At 53.2% G+C, this 21,813-nt stretch overlaps 1 protein-coding gene across 4 annotated transcripts in view; it reads left to right on the plus strand.

The window, feature by feature from the left end:
* Positions 1 to 613: 613 nt before the first annotated feature.
* TMEM184B (transmembrane protein 184B) overlaps positions 614 to 21,813 on the plus strand; it is a 43,907-nt gene continuing 22,707 nt past the window's right edge. For 3 of the 4 annotated variants that reach the window (XM_032346303.1, XM_032346304.1, XM_032346305.1), the window contains exon 1: positions 614 to 767. The gene's annotated coding sequence lies outside the window, so the exon portion shown is untranslated. The remainder of the gene's footprint in view (positions 768 to 21,813) is intronic. The other variant, XM_032346306.1, reaches the window with a different exon arrangement.

Below are 21,813 nucleotides of genomic sequence, written 5' to 3' on the forward strand. Positions count from 1 at the left end.
TCTGGAACACACCAATGCCGGAACTTGATCGGATTCTTTTAACCTGGGTAAGGTGTGGACCTGGCAAACAGCAGTGGAGTAGGCAGCTTGAATGACATCCGAAAACTTTTTGCTCATTAGGCTGCCTAGAGACAGGCGGGGCAAGAATGAAGCGCCCCTAAGTGGAATGGGAAGGAAGTCTCCTTCTCTGCCCTGCAATTTTACCTCGCGTGATTGCATACAGCACTTCGGTACACATTAATTTCCCAACTCCACATGCATCCTTCACTCGATAAGTAGCCATGATGTATTGTTCCATCTTCAAAACAGGCCCAGAAAAGTGAAGTGCCAGAGACCTAGCGAGTGTCGGGGACAGACGTTGGAGCCCAGGACTCGATCCGTGCATCCCCAGAAGCTCCGTGGTGGGTAGGGTTGGGCAGTCGAATTGAGGCGAGAGCGACGACGACTCCCGGCGGGTTTGATAGCGAGCGCGGGAGAACCGAGGTGGCTCCCACCACCTCGCGGCGGGCTGCGGGTTTCGGGTGCGGCCCCTTTAAGGCCAGGCGGGTGATCTCAGCCGCGCGCTCGCCGCCCCGCCCTCCCCGGAGGCGTGCTCAGTGCGCAGGCGCGCCGCGGCGGCACTCCGCTGGGCCCGGGACCCGCCGGCGGCGGCGAAACACCGGGGCTGCGGCGCCGTCCGCCCGCCCCGCCCGCAGAGTCCGGCCGCCGCGCGCTATCCGCACACGCCACCGCCACCGCCGCCGCCGCCGCCGCTATGGGCTCTTGAGGTACCCGGCCCGGCCGGCCTCGCGCCGGAGGCCCTGAGGGGGGCAGCTGCGGGTTTCCGGGGGCGGGGGGCTGCTCCGTTTTGGGGAGGCCCGCGCGGGGGTGGGGGTGCCCCACGGGTTGCGTTGGCCGCAGGTCCCCGGGCGGGGAAGGCACGAAGGTGGCGGGCCTGGTGGAGGAGGGAGGGGTCCGCCTCCCAGCCGGTCCCGCCCTGTGCCCCTTCTTTGCCCTGCGGGGACGCGGGGCCGCCCGTGGGTGTGCCTTGGCCCCCTCCTGGCCAACGTGGCAGGCCCTCGCTTAGAGTGTAATTGGACCTGCCTGTGGGGGTGGCCGGGGGAGAGGGAAGGCGGGTGGACAGGCCCTTTGCAAGGGGGGTTGTGTGAGCCCGGTGGGTGTGCTGGCGCCTGGCACCACCGAGTGGGGGAGGCATCCGTGCCCTGTGCCGGTGTCTGGGATCTGGGAGGATGGTTGGCCTGGCCAGGCCTTTGGGGATGCAGGCGTGCAGAGTGCACACGCCTTGCATACAAGTCAGCCGCTTGGAGGGGCACGGAGACTAAGGTGGGGCTCCAAAGGACATTTGTTTGGAAAGGGACCACAGAGGATGGTTTAGGATTTGTGTATCCATCCTGGCAGTTGTAAATTTTCTCTCTGGGCACATTGCTTGGTTCTGGTGCTAGCTGACTCCCTGCCATGGCAAGGCAGGCTTGGGGAGTGGGCCGGGGTGTCTGTTCCCAAATCATAGCCTCTCTGGGTCACGCAAGGCCAGGTATCATATACACATACGCTTGGGTGTGCCCGCACGCCCAGGGCACCATGGTGCAAAGCAAGTGTTTGCACGCCTGCTACCTGTGTTTGAGGTGAAGGCCATGTATTATTTATCTGGCTGCTGGGTGCTTTATGTAAGGAAAGCCTCAGCAATCTGTGCCCTGGAGGCCTGTGTGCTGCGCAGTCAGCCCAGCAAACAAGCTCTCGGAGCTCACCTGCGCCTGCAGAGGAGCCCCGGGTCTCAGAGGCGTGACTTCCTTCCCAGGTTGTGTCTGCAGCATCCCTGTTCCTCCTTTTCAGCAAGCTTGGGCCCCCTCGGCTCCGGCTCCGCACTTTGGGACATTCCATCAGAGGGTGCTGTGTGTATCCGTGCTGGGACCATGGGGTGGGAGGGCCCCAGCAGCCCGACCTGTGTGCCTGTTTTGTCACTTGGACACAGACTCACAGGGCCCCTGGCTTCCGGGAATTCTCAGGTCTGGGGTGGTGGGGGGATCACACGCAGAAACTAGTAATCACAACGATTTGAAAAATATAAAGCAGTAGAGGGAGCGCAGTGTGGGTTCACTGCTGGGAGAGGGGGGGAACACAGCCAGCAGCGGAGACTCTGACACGTGGGGACAGCTGAGCTGAAGCTTGAAGGATGACGAGCATTTGTTTTTGGTGCTTACCACACGTGTTTTCGCAGTTAATTTTCTCAGTGGCTGTGTGAGTACAGAGCTGTTGTCATCCCTGTATGCAGTTGAGGAAACTGAGACCAGAGGGAGTACATGACTCACTTGTCTGTGGCACATGGCGGGCCGGGATAGAGTCTTCCCCGAGCCAGGACCTCTCTTGCTGCCAGATCGTGCTGCCTTGTAACTGAACAATCCACATGCCAGGTGCCATGCTAGGGGCACAGGTGTCTGAAGATGAATGGGAACTGGTGCCTGGTCTAGGGCCTCCCAGTCTGTGGGGGAGAAGGGTATGGATGGCTGTGGACAGTGACCAGGACAGGAGGGCCCAATAGCCTGTGTGGTTAGAGAAGGCACTGTGAATTCCCACCTTTCCAACCCTTTGCCACATTCCCCACCACCACCACCACCACCGTAGGCAACCTGGGGTGCCTTTCTGTAGCCCTTGGAATTCAGGATGTGTTCTCAGTTGATCCTCCATGGGGGTGGGTTAAGGAGCCCCTTCAGAGCTCTCCAGATGGGCGGGAAGGAGACGTGCAAGGCAGGATGGGTGCAAGTGGTCTTACCTCACTTCTGTTGGCCCAGTTCTGTGGAGCTTGGGCTTCCGTGGGGAGGCTGTTTGCTCCCCCTCTGCTTTTGAGGTTTCGCTCCTGGTTTCTGGTGAGCCAGCCCAGTGCTCTCCCCGAGAGGGGCTGAGCGCTATTTCCAGTCCCTGCTGTGCTCATTTCGCCCCATAGATTCCCCAGAGTGGAAACAGCCTCAGTAGGGCAGAGAGCGCAGCCCTTCATTGTTTTGAAACCCAGTAACAGCCAATGCCCTTCTCACTCTGCAGGGCCTTTAGCCTGGGGAATTGGTGTGCAAGTTGTGGAAGGCCAGCAGCTGGGCTCTGGGAGAGCTCTTTGTGACTTGCTGAAGTCCTACTGTGTGCCAGGCTCCATGCTAGGCCTCGGGACCGGGTCCTGAGCGGTGGGTGGTGCTGCCTTCTAAAAGGCCGTGGTTGGCTGGGGGAGTCCAGTGTGTACTAACTATGGGCAAGACAGTGCTCTACTTGTGGTTGGAACAGAGGCCCTACAGGGGTGCAGAGGACAATAGGAACAACAGCTTGTTTATTAAGCACTTACTGTGTGCCAGGCACAGCTCACAGTGCTCTGATGAATGACTGTGTTTCATCCCCCACCACCTGGTGAGGTGGGAATCCTTACCTTCCTGCTTTGCAGTCAGCCTAGCAGGTTCAAGTGGAGGCAGTTGGTGGAGTTGAGCTCTGAATCAGAGTTTCTGACCCCAGAGCCCGTGACCCCCCTCCCCACTCATCCCAGGTGGGCCGGAAGTCTTCCTAGGAGCCAGTGCCCTATGCTGGGAAGGATGAGAAACCCTGGGCAGGGCTGGGGAGGCCTGGGATACCTCTCCTTCCAGACCTGGCTGCAGTGGGCCCCGGGCGTGAAGATCTTTGAAGGCCTCGCTAAGGACTTTGAACTTGACCCCAGCAGTCAACCCTGAAGGTTTCAAAATGGAATTGAGGTCGTCAGCCGTGTCACAGGCATATGGGACAGCATTACCATCTCCTCTCCTTTGCATATTTGTGCAGAGGCCTCTCTCCTCCCTCTCCTTTTTGCTCTCCCTCAAGACGCTTTTCCCACAGCCATATTTTTTAGGCCCTGTTGCCTTTCCCTTCTTCCAGCAGCTTCTGGTTTTGACCACCCGGTGTGACCCAGGACCCGCCTCTGGAGCCCACCGTGGTTGTCACGGGTTCTGCCCTTGAACTGGCTTCTGGGGTTGGCTGTGAAGTTGGCTCCACTGAATGGGACCCCCCTCTTCCTGGCCCTCCTGGGTCCTGTGGGACCTCACCGACTTCCAGTGGATTGTAGCACTACGATCACTACGTAGCACTATGGCACTACGATCCAGTGCCGTGGCTCGTAGATTGGGCATGAGCGTGGGCTGCCTTTCCCTGTTGAGAGCTGTGGTGGCTCTGCGTCCCCCACAGGCCCCCACACTCAGCAGCGCTGTAAATACAAGCAGAGGGGAGTAGGGACAGAGCGGGAGCTGGAGCCTGGGAACCGGGTTTAACCACAGATCCCACATGTGAGTCCCTGGGGAGCTGCCTGCTCTCCGGGCCTGCTTTGCTGGGGTCCACGGCCGTCCTTTGCGCGGCTGCTCCAGGCGCTGGGCCCCAGGGCTGAAAGAAGAGGGGTTCTTGCTTGTGACATCCAGATTAGGCGTGGGAGCTCTGGGTGCAGGACAGGAGGGCAGGAGTCGGAAGATTGCTGAATCGGGAGAGGAAATGAGAATTCAGGAAGGGGACAAAGGGTCACTGGCAGCACGAGAAAGAAACGCGCCTTCGGGCCCTGGGGAGAGCGGAAGATAAGGGGTCCGTCAACCCAGGATAAGGGGTCCACCCGTCCTGATGGCCTGGAGAGAGAGAGAATCGGGAAATGTTTAAATCCTCACTCTCTTTTTAGCCCTGTGACCTTGGGCAAGTTGCTTGCTGGGTTCTAGTTTCCATTCTTTAAAAAGAGGGGGGAAATGATGCAATTTCCTACATCTGTAAAATGGGAATAATAATAGTGTGGCCATCACTCAGCCGTCCTGACCTCACATCCTTGTGGAGCTCAGCACAGCAGTCGGCCACGCTTGGAGAACGCTGCCTTTTACTGGTCCACTGCAGGCCTTTCAGTGTATTTAAGACAGAAGTGTGCCTGTGGTGCCCGGCTGGCTCAGTTGGTAGAGCATATATATGTTTCTTGATCTTGGGGTCTTGAGTTCAAACCCTACATTTGGTGTGGCGTCTACTTAAGAAAAAAACCTATCTGAAAAAAAAAAAAAAGAAGAGATGTCAGCCTTGTCTGTATGTTGGACAGTGCGGGGAGCAGCCCTTGCAGAGTTGAGTCCTGCTGGGGAGAGAGACCACAGACGCAGGAGCAATGACACTTGTCGTGGGCCCCCTGAGGGAATATCAGGACATTCCTGCCCAGGTAGGCAGTTTTCTGAGGAGACAACATTGAAGCTGTTACCATGTAGAAGAAGAGGAAGCAGGTTCCAGGCAGAGGGAACAGCATGTGCAAAGCCAATGTCCTGGTTCTTGTCTATAAAATTATGTGGCATCTAGTCTTCACCCTGTGGACTCTCGGTGAATGTTAATCGAATATGATCTTCTCAGCCTCAAAGAGGACACAGGAAGGGGAAGAAGTAGAGTGGGAGGGAGCTATTGAGAGAACTGGACGGTCTCACACTTTGGGGTTTTCTTACGTTCCTGCCCCTTCTTCTCTAAGCTCTTTCCCAGTGGGATCCAGCACAGGGCCCTGAGGGCATTGTGGCTTAGACACCAGCGTTCTCTGCAGGGACTCATTCCTGGACCCCGCTTTGCCTCGGACCCTGTGGGGAGGGGCGGGGGAGCACCAGAGCAGTGGGGGCGGGAGGTGGGGTGCGGGAATCAGGCTGCACACCCAGACAGCCTTTGTTCACATTTCTGCTGCTGCCCTTGGAGCAGACATGCTGTGCTGGGACAGAACTTGGAAGGATGACATGTGGCCTCTGGTTGGTGGTTTCCAGTCTTGGGTTACCGGTGGCTCCCTGTCTGGCACGACACCTTGCGCAGCGTAGGTGCTGAAATAGTTTTCGATGACACAAATGAACGGCTAGGTGAATGTCATTGCCACTCGGGATAAAGCTGGAGTTATTCTTGAGAAGTGACGGATAGTACGGACAGGATTAATCAGAACAGGACGGTGGATGAGAGCTGAGCTTCCACCAGGAGGCCATGGGGCATCTAGGACAGCCTGGGGTCTGGGAGGTCTTAGGCCTGTTCTGAGAGGCAGGAAGCCCCACAGTCACTCCTTTTCCTTCCCTGCTGGGACGGAAGCCAGAGGGGGAAGATCCCACCCAGAAAACCTTTGTGCCTGACCCACGTCACTTCCAACTCTGCTGTGTTTTAGAAAGTCACAAACATACGAGTAATTGAGTGTTTAATGGAAAGTTTGCAGGGTTGATGGGTCTTTGAAAAACAATAGGCTTTTCTACTTTGGAAAATAGGACACGTTGATCGTAGTGAACTTGGAACATAGAAGGTTGGTGGGTAAGACTAAAAATCATCCCCAATTTCATAACCAAGAAATAACGTGGTTGACGTGGGCGTATTTTCTTTCTAGGTACGATCCTGCAGTATCTCATTGTTCACGTAACACCAGGTCATAAGCATTTCCCGTGACATTATTAAGTTAGCCACGAAAGAGTCACACAAGTTAAAAACCAGGACCCCTGGTGTCATATTTCCGCTCTCTGTGGGAAAGATGACGTCCCCAACCATTTTGCTAGATGGCATCATGGCCTTGAGCAGCCGCAGAGAACTGTGTGCAAGTCGAAGAACCAGGGTGATAACCTTGGGCAAGGGGTTTGCCACTGCTGGGGCTACCTGTAGCACTTCTGCTCACCCCCCTGGGTGCTGCAAGGCTCAAGTGAGGCCCCTGGTTCTAGAGCCTTGAGCTCCCCAAGTCGGGGGGCCTAGTGTAGAGTCAGGGCAGGTCACGTAAAGATGGATGAAGGTGTGTGTGTGTATGTGTGTGTGTGTGTGTGTGTGTGTGTCTTTTCTTTTCCAACCTGAAGTTTGTTTGGCGATCCTCCTGAAGACCCAGGTCTCCTGGCCGGGGACCCGTGATCTGTGGACTCTTGTGCCTGCGACGGTGGGTGGTCCCAGGATAGCTGTCCCTGCCACCCCCACTTCAACAGAGCGCTGGGGTGAGACCCCCAGAAGGTGCTGCATCTGTCACGCTGCAGGATTTTCACACCAGACAGCGGACCCACTCTGGAGGACGTTGTGGGGTTGCCTACCTTTATTTTTCTCCTGCGCAACTGTGGATAGCCTGTCCCCAGGGAGGCCCGGTCCTGCTGGCAGGTGGCCGAGAACCACCTCTCTTTGGTGCTGTGCCCCAAAGCCCTCTGGGTCACCATTCCCAGGAAGGCTCTGAGGTAGAAGGAGCTCACCCCATGGCTGCTGCTGTGGTGGCCGCTGCAGAGCCTCCTTGCCTTTGCCTGTGGTGCCTCTGTTTTCTCATTCCATCTAGAACACGCAGAATCTGGGATTCCGTTGATGATCATTTTGGGTGCCTGCAAGGCACAACCGATGAGTGCTGGTGAAGGGATATGTGGGATATGTGTGAGGATATTAGCGTCAGCTGAGATTAATATATTAATTAATACCAGTATTACTGATTCTCACCAGAATTTGTGTAGGGCTTTACAGTTTGCAAATTACATTTCACTTAAACTGCTTCATTTAATCCTCCCAGTAGCCCTGGAACCTTGGGATTATCTTGCCTGTTCTTTCGCTGGATAGACTGAGGCTCAGAACGGTGAACTGGCCCGAGAGCCTATGGAAGGAAGCTCGCGGGTTTTTTATTTTGAATCCTGCGCCTTTGCTGCTCTGAGCGGCACCCCCACCCTCGCAGCCTGCGGTCCCACCTCCCCGCACCCAGCAGGTGGAACTGCTGCCGGCTTGGACGGCCGTGCTTGTGGAGGGTCAGGTGGAAGCTGCCGGGGTGGGGTGGGGGGCTCCCTGAGGGAGGCGCGGGCTGAGCGGGGGGCTCTGATGGTCAGTGGAGGTTGGCAAGTAGAGCAGTAAGGGGAATTCTTCCCAAGCAGTGGGCCTGCCTTGAGCGCACACACAGGTCGGTGCGTCGAGGCAGGGAGGCATTTGTGGATGTTAAACAAATAATACACGTGAGAATTTAGTCTCATCAAAACAAAGAAAAGGTTTTTTTTAAGATTTTATTTATTTATTTTTTAGAGAGAGAGCAAGCAAGCAGGGGGAGGGACAGAGGCAGAGGGAGAAGCACACTCCGGCTGAGCAGGGAGCCCAACTTGGGGCTCGATCCCAAGACCCTGGTATTGTGACCTGAGCCAAAAGCAGGCACCGAACCGACTGAGCCACCGAGGCGGCTCGCCCTGTGCTTTTGTTAGAAAAATTTGAATATCGATAACCTCAATGCATTCAAGTGTGATTTGGTTGGTAGGAGTTCCTAGCCCTCCAGTCCACTGGCGCAAAACCTGGGCTGGCAATAGGAAGGTTGGTGAAGGTTCTTCCTCTCAAAAGTTGTCTTTGGTTGGCCGAGAGGCATGTCCTCTGTTGGGGGCCGAAGACCATTGCATTCCCAGTTCTCTGTTGTTGAGCTGGGTCTGTGGAGGTGGGAGGAAGCCCTGCCCTGCCCGCTGTGTTTATGCAGCTGCCCTTGCAGAGAGGACACTAGGCATCCAGAGGCCTGGCTCCATCCTCCGCCGGCTGCCCACTTGAAGAGCGAGGATGTGGGTGGCCATCGCGGTCAGGCGTGTACGTTATGTAATGGGTCCGCAGTAGACGTGGCCATGAATGTCCTAGAGCACGAGTGCGTCTTGTGTGGCTCTGGTGTCCCAGCAGCCTGTGCAGGGAAAACAGCAGGAGGTGCCTCTCACTCGTTTGGGACGGCCAAGCTGGAAACGCTGGACCCTCTGGGGCTCTGCTCTCCTGCGCTTCCCCGCCCCCCACCGTGCCAGGCCTGCCTCTGGTGTGTGTGTACCTTGTAGCCTGCCCCTCCCCTGGACCCTGGCTCCCATGCCCAGGGAGACCAATTATGGCTGGGTGTTGTGGTGACTCTGGTCACAGTCCATCCTTCCACGTGTCCTGGGACCAAGGGCATCAGGGCCTGTCTGCTCTGGGAAGGGCTGAGGGGCTGAGCAGGTCTGGCCCTTCGCTCAGGGATGAGGAAGTCCATTCTGGGTGAGAGGGGGCTGACACAGGTCCTGAACCAACTCCGGACCCTGTGCTCTCTGCTGAACGGGCTTTGCTCTACCATTTCTTCATCTGGGCACTCTTAAAAACTACATGTTGTCAGTATTCCTAATAATTAAGCTTATTTCTTGGATGAGGATTTTTTTTAAAGATTCTATTTATTTGAGAGAGAGCCCGTGTCCCGAGAGAGAACACGAGCACGGGGGAGGGCAGAGAGAGAAGGAGAAGCAGACCTCCCCACTGAGCAGGGAGCCTGATGTGGGGCTCGAACCCAGGACTCCGGGATCGTGACCCAAGCTGAAGGCAGAGGCTCAATGGACTGAGCCGCCCAGGCGCCCCTTGGATGAGGATTTAAATGTGTCCTGTCTGTCTGGCAACATTTTTCAAAATTAGAGACGCTTGTCCACTTTGACCCAATGGTTGGACTTCTAGGATTTCATCCTACAGATGTTTTAATCTGTTTGTAAAATAATTTATTTGAAGGTTAGTCATTGCTGCCTTATTTGTGCTAGGAAAAAGGTTGGGAAGAATGTCATGTCCATCTGCTGGGACCCAGGAACAAGTTATGCTCCGTGTGGACCATAGAGTACTGCGCAGCTCTGGGAAATAAGGGAGAAGCTCCATGCCCAGATACGGAGCAGTTGCCCAGATGGATTGCTGTGAGAGAGGGGGGTGCGGGGGGCGCCTGGGTGGCTCCGCCGGGCGAGTGTATGCCATCAGCTTAGGTCCTCTTCCCGGTGTTCTGGGATGAGTCCCACGTCAGGCTCCCTGCTCAGCAGGGACTCTGCTTCTCCCTCTGCCTGCTGCTCCGCCCTCTGGCTTGTGTTCTCTCATGCGATCTCTCTCTCAAGATGAATAAATAAAATCTTAAAAAAAAAAAAAGAAGAAGAAGAAGCAGGTGCAGGATAGTGTGTCTTGTGTGCCTCCGTGGGTGTAAAAGGAAAGTGCGTGTGCTCACGTGTGCACACAGGGTCTTGGGGGCCTGTGGGAAGTCAGCTGTTGTGATGCCTCTGGGATGGGGCTGGTGCTGGGAGGCTCTTTACTAGAGACACTTTGAACCGTCTGACTGCCAAATCGTGGGGCTATCTGATCTTTTCAAAATAGAAATAAAGAGGTGCCTTGGTGGCTCAGTAGATTAAGCAACTGCCTTCAGCTCAGGTCATGATCGTGGAGTCCTGGGATCGAGTCCTGCATTGAGCTCACTGCTCAGAAGGGAGTCTGCTTCTCCCTCTGACCCACTCCCCTCTCATGCTCTCTCTCTCAAATAAATAAATAAAATCTTTAAAAAATAAATACATAAACAAAATTAAGTAAAAAAGAACCATAAGAATGTATCCTTTTATCTCACCCAGCGCAAGAAGGTCAAGTCTCCGGTCATTCCCTCAAGGATCTGCCAGCATCACTCAAGCCCCTGCCACCATCTAATCAAAAATGTGTGCTTGGGGGCGCCTGGCTGACTCAGTGCAGAAAGCATGTGACTGACTCCTGGTCTCAGGGTCCTGAGTCCGAGCTCCACGCTGAACGTAGTATTTACCTAAAAATCAGACAAAATGCATGCTGGGGTCTCACAGAGGGGACCAAGTGTGAAAGTTTGGGTGTTTCTTGGTAAAAAGACCGCTCTATCTGTCCCACTGGCCGCAGGCAGCCTTGTCGTGTTTGAGTGTGTTTTCTTCCCCATCATCCTATAAGCTCTAATGGGATCAGCGTCTTTTCAGAGAGATACCCTTGGGACTTAGCATACAGAGGGTGCTCAAGGGTAAACATTTATACTTTTTATTTTATTTTATTTTATTTATTTATTTGACAGAGATTACAAGTAGGGAGAGAGGAAGTCAGAGGAAATGGAAGCAGGCTCCCTGCTGAGCAGAGAGCCCGATGCGGGGCTCGATCCCAGGACCCTGGGATCATGACCTGAGCCGAAGGCATAGGCTTTAACCCACTGAGCCACCCAGGCGCCCCACATTTATACTTTTTAAAGTTTTTTTTTTTTTTTAAAGATTTTATTTATTTATTTGATAGACAGGGATTACAAGTAGGCAGAGAGGCAGGCAGAGAGAGGAGGAAGCAGGCTCCCCGCTGAGCAGAGAGCCTGACGTGGGGCTCGATCCCAGGACCCTGGGATCATGACCTGAGCCGAAGGCAGAGGCTTCAACCCACTGAGCACCCAGGCACCCCTACTTTTTAAAGTTTTTAAGGTTAGCTTACGTAGGGTAAAGTACACTGGTCTTAGCCCTACAGCACAGTGGGTTTTGACATCTGCCAGTACCCATAAAAATTATGTCCGGGTCAAGCTGCAGAACACGGCCAGCACCCAGAAGGCTCCCGTGGCCTCCCACGGTAACCGGTAACCACTGCTCACTCCTCATCCCTTCTCACTCGTTCCGCCTTTTGCCATGTACACAGGGGTGCTGTGAAGGTTCTTATTCTTGTCTGTGGGACTTGTGGACTCTGGGGGCTCCCGATGCCTAGGGAGGACGGCTGGCTCGCCCCACTCGGTGCGTGTTTTCGTGAGTGACATTCTGGTTGGAATTTCTGTCCCAGGCACCCGGGCCGGAGCCCGGTTCCTTGCTCGAGGGGTCCCAGGGGTTGGAGCAGGTTCAGGGGTCTTGCTTAGACAGCCTTCCCCCACTCCTGGGGCAGTAGGACTGTTGAGGTTCAGAGTTCTGAGTCCTAAGGGCACCCTTTTATGCAGTGCTGAATGGGGTTTAGGTGGCTGGAAAGGTCACATTTAGGGGGACACAGAAACTGCCTGAAGAGGCAGAGCATTGGCCCATCTGTTCGCACTTTGGGAGAAAACTGGGGTGAGCACGATTTGGCCTGTATGCATTAAGGCAAAACAGAACTTAATTACAAGGCTGATTAAGTCAGCCCTTGCTGAAGAATTTTGGATGACTTGGTTGTTCCCTTAGATTTCTGCTCCCCCCCACCCAAGTGAAGGAGAGCTACACGATTGGGAGATTCTTCCTTTCGTGGTTGGGAGGTTCGTGGGAACTTGGCCCCGGGAGAAGGAGGAGAGACAAGAGAGGCGCTGGAGTGGCCTGGCCTGTGGGTGTTGACTGAGGGGGGGGGGTGGGGCGCTGCCCCTCGTGAGGGCACGTGATCATCCTCCCAGAGGCTGCCCAGAGAGAACTGCCCGGCCTCCGGCATTCTGTTCCTTTAATCCCCTCTGGAGAAGGGCCAGGCTGTGGGCTGCTGACCTGCTCGGATGCGGGTCAGCCTCCCCAAGAAGGCAGCACCCCCCAGCCCCCCACCGCCCCGGAAAGTTCACAGAACCTGACAGCCCCTGGGGAGGGAGGAGGCTATTGTCACAGGTGCCAGAGTGGGGCCAGAGTGGGCTGTTCAGACGAGCAATTCCTAAAGTCAGATTCGACCTAGGGAGCTATGTTAAGATGGAAAGTTTTTCATATATATTTTTCTTTTTTCTTTTTTTTTTTTTTAACAGTTTTATTTATTTATTAGAGAGATCAAGCGAACATGAGCAGGGTGAGGGGCAGAGGGAGAAGCAGACTCCCCGCTGAGCAGGGAGCTCAGCGTGGGGCTCGATCCCAGGACCCTGGGATCATGACCTGAGCCAAAGGCAGACGCTTAACCAACAGAGCCACCCACGTGCCCCTTCCATATATATATATATATTTTAAATAACATCTGTTCAACAAAAATCCCTCCCAGGCTGCGTTAATATTCTAGAGACGTGCGTGTGAACAGGTTGCCAGCTTCGCTCGGCCTGTGGGAGTGTGGCAGCCGCCCGAGTGAGCGCTTCATGGCCACAGCTCAAAGGGGCTTGGATCTGAAACTAATGAATGAAAATATGACCTCAGAAGGTTTAAAAAAGAGCAGACGAGCAGAGACAGGCCAGGCCTGGGGCTCAGACTGCCGGGCCTGTGAACCACCAGCCTGACCAAGGCTCCGAGGTGGGAGAGGAATTGGGCCAGATCAGCGCACATGGCTTGTGCCTGGCCCACCACCCTGTTTGCCCCTTGCAGCTCCGTCCCAGGCTCGAGTGACTGCAGCCCCATTTCACCGCTGGGGAAGCCGGAGCGAGGAGCACTTACGTAACTTGCCTGTGGACGCAGAGCTGGTCAGTGGCGGGACCAGGACTCGAGTCTAGGCGGTCCACCTGCAGAGCCCACAGGGAGCGAGGGTGGTGTCCGGAGCCAGTTACAGGGGCTGTGGACCAGCCGCGGTAGCCCCCAAGCCTCTGTTTCCTCATCTGGAAACTGCAGGCGTTGCTTTCCTATGGATTCTGCAACAAAACTGCTGGCAATGTAGTGACTTAGTGACACAAATTTACCATCCTACAGTTTTGAAGTTTTGAGGTCACAAGGTCAGAATGTATTTCATTAAGCCAAAATCAGGATGTTGGCAGGGCTGCGCTCCTTCCGGAGGATGTTTCCTTGTCTCTTCAAGCTTCCAGAGGCCACTTGCATTCTTTGGCTCAGGGCCCCCTCCTTCATCCTCAGAGCCAGCGGCCTGGCACCCTCCAGCCTCTCCTGCCTGCTCCCGTTGTCACACTGTCCCCTTCACACCCACAGCCCCCTGCCCCCTCTCATTCGGGCCCCTTTGATTACATCCGGCCTACCCAGATCATCTGGGACCCTCGGTGGCCTTAATGTAGTCACACCTGCAAAGCCCCTTTTGCCACGTCAGGCAGAATAGTCCAGCGTTCAGGGTTTGGGATGTGACGTCTTTGTGTGTGGGGGGGTGCATTACTCAGTCTTAGACACAGGAACTCAGGGAGGGGTAACAGCATGGTATCCCCCCAACATGGAATGAAACGGACTCTGAGATGTGAGGTTCTCTGAAACCCCTAATTCCAAGGAGGGGCCTGAGCCTGCACACAGCTTTGCAGCTCTTCTGGGAGACGTGAGTGTCTTCAGGCGGGAGTTAGCCAAACGCTGTCCTGTTTGGGGAAGGATGGGGGTAGGCACGATCTTAGGCAAAGTGACCATTAGCGGCACTCTGGGTACTTTTCTAGGGCTTGGCTTAATTCGTTAGGCCTTGCCGGGCCTGCCTGGATGTTCCTCAAGACCCCCCACTTCTCTGTGCTCTGGTTCTGTGCCCTCAGGCACCCTCTGGCCACGGGTTCTCCCGGTTTCCTAAGCCTGGCTTTCTAACCTGCAAGAGGAGTTCTGTTCGGCCCTGTGCCTTGGTGATCCAGCGGGGCTCTGTGTTCTGGTGCTCCCTGTGGGACCGTACCCAGGGGACCGTACCCTGGCCTGGATGCTCCAGCCGCAACAGGACCCACCTCACAGGGCGGGCAGGAGGGCCTTGTCCCTCTGAAGAGCCGCAGGTGGTTTGTCAGTCAGGCTGCCCGCCGCACCCCCATCTTCTGCAGGGTCCGGAGGCATTAATTCTGCTCTGCATTCCTGGCCGGGTGTCTGCCCACGTCTCCATGCCTCTGCTCAGGTTTTTCCCTCTGTCCCCTAAGCAGTCAGTCAGTAAATACTTTTCCCACATGGCGACTGATCCCTGCGCTCGCAGAACCCAGCTCGCGGGGCTTTAAGGGACCAGATGAAGTCACAGAGGGGTAAATGTCTGGCAGACCAGGGGAGACATGCAGAGAGCAAACTGTGAGAGGTCACAGAAGGCCGTATCTGTCGAGGCTGATGGGGGTCAAAAATCCTTGGGTGGGAGCAAGAGAACGTTCCACTCGCTGGGGCTGGCACGGTGGCGATGGAGGGCATCACAGACCGTCAGAGTTGGAAGATCTCAGGTCAGGAGGAGGGACATGGTCACATCTGAAAATAAGGTGAGAAGTAGACGCCGCCAGATTCCTGTGTCTTCAAGCATCAGCCTCCCTGCAGCGCTGGGGGGCAGCCCAGGCCCCCACCTTTCTGGAATCCGGAACGCTCGAAATCCCAAAGGTTCTTCCAAGCCTGCAGCAAACTAATTTCGTGGCAAAAATCTGACCTGAATTGATGTGAGACTAATTATATTCTTTAAAAATATCTCATGTTTCTCTGCGGAAATACTGTGTATTTGACTTTTGGGTGCTGCCTGCACCGCTCTGGGGGACTCACTCTGCATACCTCCTCCAGCTCTGGAATCCTTTCTAACTCGGAAAAACTCTGAAGTCCTAAGCTCACCGGCCCAAGGTGGGCTTGGCGTACCTGGGAAACAAGTTCAGAGACGCTCAGGCCCCGGCCCAGTCACAGCTGGGTGGCAGCACCAGGATTCCAGCTGTTTTCCTGACTTGTGGCGTGTGGCCTGGCTTCTTCGCAGCCTGCGGGTTGTCGTGAAAGTGAGGACACAGGTGTGGGGCCACCTGGCGAGCAGGTGGCCGCTGGGAGAGAGGCGGGACCGGGTCATGACTGTGCTTTGTGTCTGCCTCAGCCTCAGGCCTGACACCAGGGGCTGCGGAAGGACAGAGGGACAGGAGCCTTGGGGGGAACAGGGAGCCCTGTCAGCGACTGGCTGCATCCCTATCAGTAAGAAAACTTTTGGGGTCTGTCCCCTCATACTTGCATATTGTTACATGTAGCTCATAAAGTGTACACCAAGCTGTGATGATGCTAAAGATGTAATATTTAAATTTTTTATTTTATTTTATTTTCTTGGTGGTGCAAAAACCTTCTGGCTTCATAGGCGTGATTTATTTTTGGAAAGCATGCTTTCGTGGTCTGTGAGCGGGCAGTTAGAAGCTCTGGCTCTGTGTTCAGTCTGCTTGGCTGTCTGGTTTTAATGGCTGCCCTCTCCTAAAAAGATCCCCGAGACATGTAGCTGTACACGGAGGAAACGCATCACTGGCTTGCTTTCTAAATCAGGTTACTCATTTCTCCATTCTGTCCACTGCGTATGCAGGGAATTTGTTGAAATTTGGCTAGTACATTTCCATCCTTCCTGATGCCAATCAGATGTTTTTGTCGACTAAATGGAAGGTATTTTTTATTTTAAAGTTCTTAACACATGAATCCAAAACCCACTCAGATGCTTTGGAAATTTTTGAGCAGATTAGAAAATTCTGTTACGTAGGTTTTTAGGAGTTCAGACACGAGAGTTTTTGTGAGTTACAGACTTAACATTGTTTTTGGTAACAAGATCCTATGACAGTAGAAACATTTCCAACATTTCCAAATATACTTTTCCAGAACGCTCTGCCGGCCTCGGTGTCTTCTGAAAGAGCAGTTCTTTTCTCATTTGTTGTGATAACATGCCTTTCCCACGAAGGGACATACTAAACATGCTTAAAGATGTTTCAAAAGCTTAACTGGGAAGCATATCCCTGACAGCCAGTATTGAAGAAAAACACGGACAAATGCGGAACTTTTTTTTGAAAGAAAGATGTGTTGAACTAAGTTGTTACATTTGACAGGTCTTTCTGATTGCTTTTCTACAAGATAACCGGTAAATCTCTGAAACAGACGGTTTCCTGAGTCACTGGCCATCTCATTACAAATTTGGTGGAAAATTCTGTTCTACTGTTTAAAGCTTTTTACTCTGGAAAATTTCAGACATGTAGAAGTAGAGCAAATAATAGAACAGGTTTCTGCCCATAGTCCCTCACCTTCCAACAGCAAGGAAATGTCCTACAGTCTTGCTGCCTCTATCCCTCTCCCCCTTTTAAAGGACAAATCCCAGAAGTCATGTTATTTTTTACCCTTAAATAATTCAGTATGCATCTCCATCTGATAAGGACTTCAGACAACTTGTTTTGGGGCACCTGTGTGATTCAGTCAGTTCAACGTCTGACTTCGGCTCAGGTCATGATCTTCAGGGTCTTGGGATCGAGCCCTGCGGTGGGCACCATGCTCAGCAGGGAGTCTGCTTGTCCCTCTCCCTCTGCCCTCCCCCACCCTCACTTGTGCTCACTCTTAAATAAATAAAATCTTTAAAAAAAAAAATAAAAAAACTTGGGGTGCGACTGGGTGGCTCAGTGGGGTAAAGCTTCTGCCTTCGACTCAGGTTGTGATCCCGGGATCCTGGGATTGAGCCCTGTATCAGGCTCTGTATCGGGCTCTCTGCTCAGTAGGGAGCCTGCTTCCCGCCCCCCCCCCCCCCCGCCTACTTATGATCTCTGTCTGTCAAATAAATAAATAAAATCTAAAAAATAAAAATAAAAAAACAAACTTGTTTTATTTTGAAATAATTGTAGGTTCACAGGAAGTTGCAAAAATAGCACTCCAAGTCCCATGTGCCCTGCTCTCAATGGTGACGTTCCAATTGCTCTAGGACCATGATCAAAACCAGGAGTGGACATGAGTGCAGTACTACTAACCAAACTACAGACCTTGCTCAGTTTTCACTGTTCTTGTGGCAGGGGGAGGGGCTCTGTACAGTTTTTCACCCACAGACTTGTAGCCACTGTCTTCAAGATACATGGGCTCCCTTCACTGGAGGGAAGTTCCTGTGCTGCCCTCTCTCTGTGCACACACTTTCCTTGCTGTGCTCTGCCAGTCTCCAGTCTGTTCCCGCATCTTTATAGATTTGCCGTTCTGAGGATGTTCTAGATCAACAGACTCAGACAGTGTGTGACCTTTTGCGATTGGCTGTTCTGTTTAGAATGCCCTTGAGCTCCATCCAGATTTCTGCCTGTATCAGTAGTTTTGTTGCTTTTTTCTTGCTGAGTAGTAATCCATGATCTGGACATAGTGGAGTTTGATCTTTGGCCTGTTGAAGGACGTGTCAATCATTTTGGGTTTGGCAGTTAAAATACAGCTGCTGTGAACATAAGCACATAGGGTTCTGTGTGAGCATGCGCTTTCCTTTCTGTAGCGTAAACATCTAAGTGACTACTGGGTTGTATGGCAAATGGCGTGCTAGTTTTGTAAGAAACGACCAAACTGTTTTCCAGAGTAGCTGTACTGTTTCCTGTTCCTACCAGGAATGTACATAAGAGCCAGTTTCCCTGCACCCTTGCCAGCTTTGGATGTCTTTGTTCTGTGCTAATATGTGTACAGTGATGTCTTTGTGGTTTTAGTTTGCATTTCCCTAATGGCTAACGATGTTGAAAAGCTGTTTCTGTGTTTATTGTCCATGTATCCTTCTTGAGTGGAATGTCTGTTCATGTCTTTTGCCCTTTTTTTTTTTAAGATTTTATTTATTCATTTGACACAGAGAGAGACAGTGAGAGAGGAAACAAACACAGGGAGTGGGAGAGGGAGAAGCAGCCTTCCTCCTGAACACGGAGCCCGATATGGGGCTCGATCCCAGGACCCTGGGACCATGACCTGAGCCGAAGGCAGACACCTAATGACTGAGCCACCCAGTTGCCCCTTTTGCCCATTTTCTAATTGTATTATTTTTTCTACTGCTGAGTTTGAGAATTCTAAGTTTATTGTCTTGCATTTTGCCTTTAAATCTGTGATCCATTTAAAATTAATTTTTGTATATGGTGTAAAGGTTTAGGTTAAGCATGCATTCTCTCTCTGGATGTCTAGCTGTTCCAGTGCTATTTATTGAAGACACGATTCTCCCTCCATTGATAAGGACTTTTTGTACCGCCATGCCGGGATCACGCCTAATGAAACTGACAGAATTCCTGTGTGTTACCCGTTTCAAAGAGGACTTTCCATCCTTGGTTTGTTAGCATCAGGACCCAACAAAGTCCACTTGTCGCATTTAGTTAGGTCTCTCAAGTCTTTATTCTGTAAGAGCCCCTCAAGCACCTTTGTTTATAAGCCTCTGATTTGTTGGTGAAACTGCGTCATTTGTCCTGTAGATTGTCCCGTGGTCTAGACTCGGCTGCTGCGTCCTCATGATATCATTTAGTCTGTCCCAGTACCCTCTGCATTTCCTGGCTACTGGTAGTAGCTCTGGAGGATTGTTTTGATCCCATTTCACTTTTGGGGAAGGGTCCTCCTTAGATGGTGCTGGCATGTGCTCCCTGTGTATCCCATTATGAGGCTGGAGACTTCTTGTAGCTCCGTGTTAGTAAGGTCGATCTTGACTGTGGGTTCAGAGTTGCACTTGCCCAGACTGTTAGCTGGGGGTTTTATCATCCACTGATGATCCGTATCTATATCCAGAATTTTACTAGGAGTTGCAAAATAGTCATTTTTGTTCTCTTCTATTATTCTGCCTCTATTCATTAACAGAACTTCTCTTTTTATTTATTTATATATTTATAAGATTTCATTTATTCATTTAACAGAGAGGGAGAGCACAAGCAGGGAGAGCAGCAGGCAGAGTGGGAGGAAGAAGCAGGCTCTTTGCTGAGCCAGGAGCCAGATGTGGCACTCGATCCCAGGACCTTGGGATTACCACCTGGGCCGGAGGCAGCCGCTTAGCCAACTGAGCCACCCAGGCGTCCTGGGACTTCTGTGAAGTAGAACACGCCCTCATCCATTCTGTAGTTACCCTGAAGTGTTACAGATGGGGGAAACTCGGGTTCTTAGAGATGAAGTCACTTAAGTGTTACAGATGGGGAAACTCAGGTTCTTAGAGATGAAGTCACTTGTCCACACTCGCAGATGGTGAGGTCTGGCAGGAATCTCGTTGGGTGGCCCCAGTGCTGAAGCTTGGTTTTCCTTCTTAAACACTCTGCCCCAAAGTCCCTGCCACTTTGAAGCCTTCCCTGACCCTCCCTCCAGCCTTGGCCAAGGCCGTTGATGCCGCCCGAGTGTGAGAGGACGGGACCCCAGTGTCCATCCCCCTGTCCCAGCACACACACTGTGAACAGTCTGCAGGGTCCAGCATTGTGCGCTGCCCTGGGCCCTGGGAGCAAGGCGAGCCCCTGGGATCTACAACCTTGGAGGAGCCGGCCTCACCTGCTGGTCTTTCGTGCCAGGGACCATGCGTCTGTGAGTCAGAATGTTGCTTCATGTATTTTGTGGGGGGAGGATATTATGGAAACCCTCGAATCATGTGCAATTAATAGTACTTAGTTCAAAGTTGTGCAAAAAAAATGAGATGGTGCTTGGGAAAACAGTGTGTAAACGAGCGCTGCACAGAGTTAGGTAAAGAGCTTATGGTAAACCCAGAAGGCTGGCGAGGGCGATCAGGCTTAGCATCCGCTGCCCCTCCCTGCAGAGGACCTCTCTCCCTTTTTGGCAAGGAGGGTCTCGGTCCTGCTAGGAAGGACCGGCCCTTGGAAGGAGGCTCTGGCGTGGGAGTGGCTGCTCACACAGGGCCCCCACGCTGTAGGATGGGCCTGACAATGTTTATAGGACCTGAGTTCGAGTCCTATCCCTGATTTCAGGCAAGTCACCCACCCTGTCTGAGCAGCTCTCTTGCCTGTAAGCTAAGCGACCTACATGGGGTAAGGGCGAGAGAGCTCTGCATGCCAGTGTCTCTCTGGGCTTGGGGTAGGGGGACACTCAAGTGGCAGTGAGCAGAGCTCCAGGTAGAAGCTGGGCCTGGAGCCTTCGCTCAGCTTCCACAGCCAAGGCAGGTCCCTGGCGCAGGTCTTCTCCCTGTGGACAGGGTCAGCTCAGCAGTGCCCCTGTGCCCGGCCTCCCCATGCCGCCTTCAGCGGGAACAAAACAGCCTTTGATGCACCGGCCTGCCTGTGCTTGGAAGCTGGAGATTTAGGAATATTTGTACTTCCTCTAAGCACCCCCCCCCCAATTCCCTGTGTTTATTCATTTAATTTGGGATGATGGACAAAGATGATGATTTACAACCCAAATCTTCTTTTTTAAAGAAGTATTTCTGGCTCTGGTTTCCAATTTTGCAACCATCTTTGCAGGAGCTATTCTTAGACTTGTCACTGTTTCTCTCTCAGAGCTCGCCACCAGTCTTTATATAGACACCTTCAACAGTTTTGAGTTTCTTTATATAGATGCCTTCTCCAGTTTGGATTTTAAATCTAGATTCAGCTCTTGGTCAGTGTGTTAGAGATCACTTATTTTCACAGGAAAATAGAAACGCAAAGGGCTCTCCTAGGGTAAAAACTTAGAGCTAAGAGCAGATGCACACGTGAGGGCCGGCGGTGCTGGAGATGTTGAGGGGGCCGGGGGCAAAGCCAGGAGCGTGGGGACACATAGGCAAAGAACTTCTTCATCCAAAGTCAGGCCGTGGGCCTGGGTACACCCCGGAAGCCTCTGTCGATGCCAGTATATTCTGGCCGAGAGTGTCAGCTGGGACTTGTAAGGGACCATGAGGGGTCATCTGGGCTGACCTTGGGGCTCAGGCTGAGATGGTCAGGTTTGGGGGCTTGGTTGTGTCTTGCACCAGGCTGCGGAGACCTTCCAGGGTCCCTGGAGGAGACCCTCCAGGCCCAGCAAAGCTGTGTGGGGACCCAGGACTGATTGCTGGTGGAGCTGCAGCCAGGGTGCCCTCCCTGGTGTCCATGCTCTCTGCTTCACGGTCAGCAGAGCCTCTGGTCACTCTGCAGCTTAGTCTCCCAGAGCCTCTGCTGCAGGGACACTGAGCGGCTCTGGGGATGCTGACCAGCCCATTGGCAGCTGGCAGAACTGAAAGGATCGCCTGTTGGGTGGTGTGGCTCGGATGGCCTTGGGTCCAGCAGTGACCAGCCTCTCTGGAGTCGCTTTATTCTTGGACAGCAGCTCTTCCCTGGGGGCATCTGGGTTCATTTTTAATGTGAAATTGTTCGTTTGTTACCATGGCTCTTGAAGTTGCCATTGGGAAGAGCAGCGGACGGAGAGCCTGTGTGGGGGGACTGGGTGGGCCCCTAGGACCCTAGAAGGCCAGCCTGTGTCCCACCCACTCCCATCTTTATTTTCCTACCCAGAATTTCCCGGTATGCCAATTTGCTCATCTCTCTGTGCTTTTCTAGGAAATACCTGGAATTTTTTTAAAATAAGGACTGAAGGGGCGCCTGGGTGGCTCAGTGGGTTAAGCCGCTGCCTTCGGCTCAGGTCATGATCTCAGGGTCCTGGGATCGAGTCCCGCATCGGGCTCTCTGCTCAGCAGGGAGCCTGCTTCCTCCTCTCTCTCTCTCTCTCTGCCTGCCTC

The sequence above is a fragment of the Mustela erminea genome, chromosome 6, assembly GCF_009829155.1.
Source record: "Mustela erminea isolate mMusErm1 chromosome 6, mMusErm1.Pri, whole genome shotgun sequence".
NCBI classification, from domain to species: Eukaryota; Metazoa; Chordata; class Mammalia; order Carnivora; family Mustelidae; genus Mustela; species Mustela erminea.